Source organism: Oncorhynchus tshawytscha, linkage group LG01 (genome assembly GCF_018296145.1).
Source record: "Oncorhynchus tshawytscha isolate Ot180627B linkage group LG01, Otsh_v2.0, whole genome shotgun sequence".
Taxonomy (NCBI): Eukaryota; Metazoa; Chordata; class Actinopteri; order Salmoniformes; family Salmonidae; genus Oncorhynchus; species Oncorhynchus tshawytscha.
The window spans coordinates 35,604,911-35,611,424 of record NC_056429.1 but is presented as its reverse complement, the minus strand read 5'-3'; positions in this window follow the sequence as shown (position 1 = coordinate 35,611,424).

The following is a 6,514-nucleotide window of genomic DNA, read 5'->3' as shown; positions in this document are numbered from 1 at the left end:
GAGGAATTTTAATTATGAGATTTTTGATGTTTTGAATTTGGCGTCCTGCACTTTCACTGGCTGTTGTCATATCGATCCCGTTAATGGGATTTCAGCCCTAAGAAGTTAAGTAAAGGAAGGCTACAAAGTACACTGAACAAAAATATCAACGCAACAATATCAAAGATTTAACTGAGTTACAGTTCAAATAAGGAAATCAGTCAATTAAATGAATCCATTAGGCCCTAATCTATGGATTTCACATGACTGGGAATACAGATATGCTGGTCGCAGATACATAATTTTTTTTTTAAAGTTCAGTATCTGGTGTGCACACCATTTGCCTCAAGCAGCGCGACACATCTCCTTTCCATAGAGTTGATCAGGCTGCTGATTGTGGCCTGTGGAAGGTTGCCAAACTCCTATTCAATGCGAAGCTGCTGGATATTTGCGGGAACTGGAACTCCTTGTCAATGGGTGACATGTCTGGTGAGTATGCAGGCCATGCAAGAACTGGGACATTTTCAGCTTCCAGTAATTGTGTACAGATCCTTATCATGCTGAAAGATGAGGTGATGGCGGAGGATGAATGGCACGACAATGGGCCTCAGGATCTTGTCACGGTATCTTTGTGCATTCAAATTGCCATCTATAAAATGCAATTGCGTTCATTGTCCTTAGCTTATGCCGGCCCATACCATAACCCCACGGCCACCCTGGGGAACTCTGTTCACAACGTTGACATCAGGAAACCACTCACACACATGAAGCCAAACACGTTATCTGCCATCTGCCCGGTGCAGTTGAAACCGGGATTCATCCATGAAGAGGACACTTCTCCAGCCTGCCAGTGGGTATCAAAGGTGAGTATTGATGCCGAACTGCAGTCAGATCAAGACCCTGGTGAGGACCAAGAGCACACAGATGAGCTTCCCTGAGACAGTTTCTGACCATTTGTGCATAAATTCTTTGGTTCTGTGAACCCACAGTTTCATCGGCTGTCCGGGGTGGATGGTTTCAGATGCTCCTGCAGGTGAAGAAGTTGGATGAGGAGGTCCTGGGCTGGTGTAGTTACTCATGGTCTGCAGTTATGAGGCCGGTTGGACGTACTGCCAAATTCTCTGAAACGATGTTGGAGGGGCCTTATGGTAGATAAATGAACATTCAATTCTCTGGCAACAGCTCTAGTGGACATTCCTGCAGTCAGAATGCCAATTGCATGCTCCCTCAACTTGAGACATCTGTGGGATTGTATTGTGTGGCAAAACTGCACGTTTTGGAGTGGCCTTTTATTGTCCCCAGCAAAAGGTGCACTTGTGTAATGATCATGCTGTTTAATCATCTTATTGATATGCCACACCTGTCAGGTTGATGGATTAACTTGGCAAAGCAGAAATGCTCACTAACAAGAATGTTAACACATTTGCCAACAAATATTTGAGAGAAATAAGCTTAACGTGCATATGGAACATTTCTGGGATCGTTTATTTCTGCTAATGAAACGTGGGACCAACACTTTATATTTTTGTAAGTGTATATATTGAAAGCATGGGTTGCTTTCACACAGGAAGTTCCAGACACTTGTAGAATCTATGCCAAGGCACATTGAAGCTGTTCTGGCAGCTTGTGGTGGCCCAATGCCCTATTCAGACACCATTTGTTGGTGTTTCATTTATTTTGGCAGTTAATTGTAGCAGCAGGCTACATGGAAAATGGAACCACTCGAGATGGCTCGAGTTGCGCAAAAGTTAATACGACATTGATGATTAAGTTTGGAATGATGGAATGACTCCACTTCATGTGTAAAACATCTAAAGACCTACATCATTATACTGAGAGCTTTGCCATTTCTAAGTACATTTTGGGGTGTTTTGATTTGCTGTTTTGGGTAAGTTTCTTTGAAATATGTAGTAGTCTGATATAATAATAACATTTGTATGTAATATGCAAACATATTTAATGAAAATTGACATTTCCATTGTACCAACTAAAGATTATGAACAAGAATGATGTTTACTCTCTCGGGTGACAAAAAATAAATCTTAATGCCTCACCCCTAGTAAGCCACGCCTCCTGAACATAACCTATGGATCACAGCATGAAAGTCAATATAAACCAATTGATGGTTAACCCATTTAATCCCATCAGTCACAATAGTGAGAAAAAACACTTTTGTACTTCACTGGCTAAAGAAGTTAAAGTTGTACTTGTAAAAAAAGTGTCAAATATTATGTATTATTATGGTGTCTAGTATGATTCAGTGAAGTTTCATATAATCTCAATATTAGTCACAAAACCACAATAATAAATCTCAAGTGTACTTTTACAGATTAATTTGACAACAGAAGTCTGTATTCAACAGCAACAAATACATTGCTGAAATTAAAAAGCCTATTGCCAACCTTTTTAACCTCTCTCCTTTCTGGGGAGGTTCCCATTGCTTGGAAGGCAGCCACAGTTGGTCCTTTATTTAAAGGGGGCGATCAAGCTGATCCTAACTGTTATAGGCCTATTTCTATTTTGCCCTGTTTATCAAAAGTGTTTGAAAAACTTGTCAATAATCAACTCACTGGCTGTCTTGAGGTCTATAGTATTCTCTTGGGTATGCAATCTGGTTTCTGCTCAGGTTATGGATGGCAACCTGAAAGGCCCTCAATGATGTCGCCATTGTCCTTGATTATAAGTAATGTTGTGCTGCTATTTTTATTGACTTGGCCAAAGCTTTTGATACGGTAGACCATACCATTCTCGTGGGCCAGCTAAGAAGTATTGTTGTCTCTGAGGGGTCTTTGGCCTGGTTTGCTAACTACCTTTCTCAGAGAGTGCAGTGTATAAAGTCAGAATCTGCTGTCTCAGCCACTGACTGTCACCAAGGGATTACCCCAGGCTCAATCCTAGGCACCACACTCTTCTCAATTTACATCAACAACATAGCTCAGGCAGTAGGAAGCTCTCTCATCCATTTATATGCAGATGACACAGTCTATTACTCAGCTGGCCCCTCCCTGGATTTTGTGTTAAATGCTCTACAACAAAGCTTTCTTCGTGTCCAACAAGCTTTCTCTACCCTTAACCTTGTTCTGAAAACAAAGGTCATGTGGTTTGGTAAGACGAATGCCCCTCTTCCCACAGGTGTTATTACTACCTCTGAGGGTTTAGAGCTTGAGGTAGTCACCTCATACAAGTACTTGGGAGTATGGCTAGACGGTGCACTGTCCTTCTCTCAGCACATATCAAAGCTGCAGGCTAAAGTTAAATCTAGACTTGGTTTCTGCTATTGTAATTGTACCTCTTTCACCCCAGCTGCCAAACTAACCCTGATTCAGATGACCATCCTACCCATGTTAGATTACAGAGACAACAATTATAGATTGGCAGGTAAGGGTGCTCTCGAGCGGCTAGATGTTCTTTACCATTCGTCCATCAGATTCTTCACTAATGGTCCTTATAGGACACATCACTGCACTCTATACACCCCTGTAAACTGGTCATCTCTGTATTCCCATCGCAAGAGCCACTGGTTGATGCTTATTTATAAAATCCTCTTAGGCCTCATTCTCCCCTATCTGAGATTTATACTGCAGCCCTCATCCTCCACATACAACACCCGTTCTGCCAGTCACATTCTGTTAAAGGTCCCCAAAGCACACATCCCTGGGTTGCTTCTCTTTTCAGTTTGCTGCAGCTAGCGACTGGAACGAGCTGCAACAACTGTCCAGTTTGAGTGTTATCTCAATCTCTTCATTCAAAGACTCAATCATGGACACTCTTTCTGACAGTTATGGCTGCTTTGTATGAGTTATTGCTGTCTCTACCTTCTTGACCTTTGTGCTGCTGAGTTTGCCCAATAATGTTTCTACCATGTTTTTGTGCTGCTACAATGTTGTGTTGCTACCATGCTGTGTTATGTGTTGCTGCCTTATGTTGTCTTAGGAATCTCTTTATGTAGTGTTGTGTGTCTCTCGTGTTGTGTGTCTCTCTTGTTGTGATGTGTGTCTCTCTTGTTGTGATGTGTGTTTTTTTTTTATATTTATATTGTATTTATTTATTTAATTCCAGGCCCCCGTCCCTGCAGGAGGCGTTTTGCCTTTTGGTAGGCCGTCATTGTAAATAAGAATTTGTTTTTAACGGACTCGCCTAGTTAAATAAATGTGAAATAAAAATAAAACAAAATTAAAGGGTCTAGTTAACATGTCCCTTAATTTTCAATACATTGAATCCATGATGCTCGTGGTATATGAAATATCTTATTGTCACATTTGTGACCAATGGAAAAATACAATGGCTCTAACTTATTATAGAAATCTGCTATTTAATCACAGCTGATTTTATTTTTCTTTAAATGGAAGTTCAGTTGGGTTATGGATATATTTGATCAAGTATATCCATAATGCTCTTACAGATGAGTTTATCATTATCCATTAGCCTTTACATGTGTTTAAATCAGTGATCTTGACTGTAAAATGTCATATTTTGTTATTTCAGGGGGAATAAGCCATGTGTAGATCCATAAACTTAGTGTAATAACTTATTTGTTTTGTGTCTCCTGACAATGGTAGACCTGATTTACAGTATAAGTCACACCCTGACCTTAGAGCTTTTTAGGTCTCTATTTTGGTTTGTTCAGGGTGTGATTTGGGTGGGCATTCTGTTATTTTTTTTCCTATGTTTTTGTATTTCTTTGTTTTGGCCGGGTATGGTTCTCAATCAGGGACAGCTGTCTATCGTTGTCTCTGATTGGGAACCATACTTGGGTAGCTTTTACCCACACTATGGTGTGTTTGTATGGTCTATGGCTTATGGTCTAGGCCCAAAGCTCCCAGCCCAAGTAAAAGCCCATGATACGCAGCTCAAGCTCTCTTCCATTGCATGGGGAAGGCCTACTGCATGTATTAACTTTCCTATTTGGCTTATCTCTGCTTCTCTGATTCTCTCCTCTATCCTTTTGCAGCCGCTTCCAGACCTCCTTCTCTTCCCCTACTTTACCACTCTACCTCACTCATGAGAGAACCCAGATACCTGAACAAATCGCTACGTATTCAAAGCACCCACTTGGAATGTGCGTGTGTATGCGTGCATGTGTTGCTCAAGGAGGCTGTAATCCAGAGTATTTACATGAGTGTGGAAGATAAGAGGAGTGTAAAAGTTTGGTGTTAGATTCACACTTTGCCAGCTTTGATTTCAAAGTACCCACATGCAAAAATACTATAGTATACTATGGTATAAATACTATGAGGTTGTGTTTTTGTGGACTTTACTGTAGTATTCACTGTCACTTTTACTGTAGTATTCATTGTAGTATACTGTAGTATTTACAATTACATGTAGTATAAACACTAGTTAAAGAACCAGTACTATAATAATTAATGTAGTGTTTTTGCTGCTTGTAGTATTTACATTAGTGATTTTGCAGACTATTATACTGTAGAGTTTACTGTAGTGTTTTTTTTTGCAGACTATAGTACTCACTGCAGTTTTTGCAGACTATTTCCTGTGGTGTTTTTCTTTTGTTATCTTTGACAAGCGGAGGCTTTCTCCTTCAGAAAACCTACTGAAAAATACTAAAACTGCAAATTTTCCATAAGTTGTTTGAAAGTAGAACTGGGGATTGAATGAATACTTCAACACTTTTTCACTTTAGTACGATCTGTAGGGAATACACAATATTATATGTACTTGGCATGCAGGTTTCTCATGTATGGGTGGCACAAACTGTGATATGGGGGAGGGGAATGGGCAGGGTATGTGCAAATTAAATACTGGAGTATTTACTATAGTTAAAAAGTTTGTTTTTACGGACTGTAGTGTTTTTGCTAACATTACTATAGTATTTACTGCAGTTTTTTTTCTCATAATACTATACCATTTACTAAAACATTCTATAGTAAGTACTACACATAAACAAGGGATCCTACAGTGTAATGTAGTATTCAACAGTATACTACAGAATTCTATAGTACGTACTGTAGTAGTCTATAGTAAATTATACTGTAGTGTTTTTTTTAAACATTTTGTGGATACTTTAAACAGAATCTAGCCTGAGCTCACACCATGGGTAATTTACAGCATTTCACGATCACTGGATGGTAAGGCTGATCTAACTATCTACCAGTAATATTACATTTAATCCCAAAAATGTATGAGCAGTAGCTTGAAGTTGAAATAGTGCTGTTGCAAAGAAAGTATTAGTAGTGGGTAAAAAGAGGAGTTTAGGAGTTTAGGCTTCAACTTGGGGAAACAGGGATTGGATTTATGTTCAGTGTTTGCAACTTAAATGCTGTCAATGGTGTTTCTGTGTTTAAATTCACTGAGATAAACAACGTTGTTTCTCATACTGAATACCTTAGAGTGTTACAGCATTGGCCTGCACAGTGGCATTTCCTGAGGGTACTATGTGTGTTGTCAGGTGGTGTGGTTAATGTTATCGCTTTTGCTCAGTGTGCAATAGTGTTGTCCCTAAGGGATGATGGGTATGCGGTGTAGCAGGATTATCTATAAAGAATGAGCCCATTTAAGTACAGTGCTACAAGCCAGA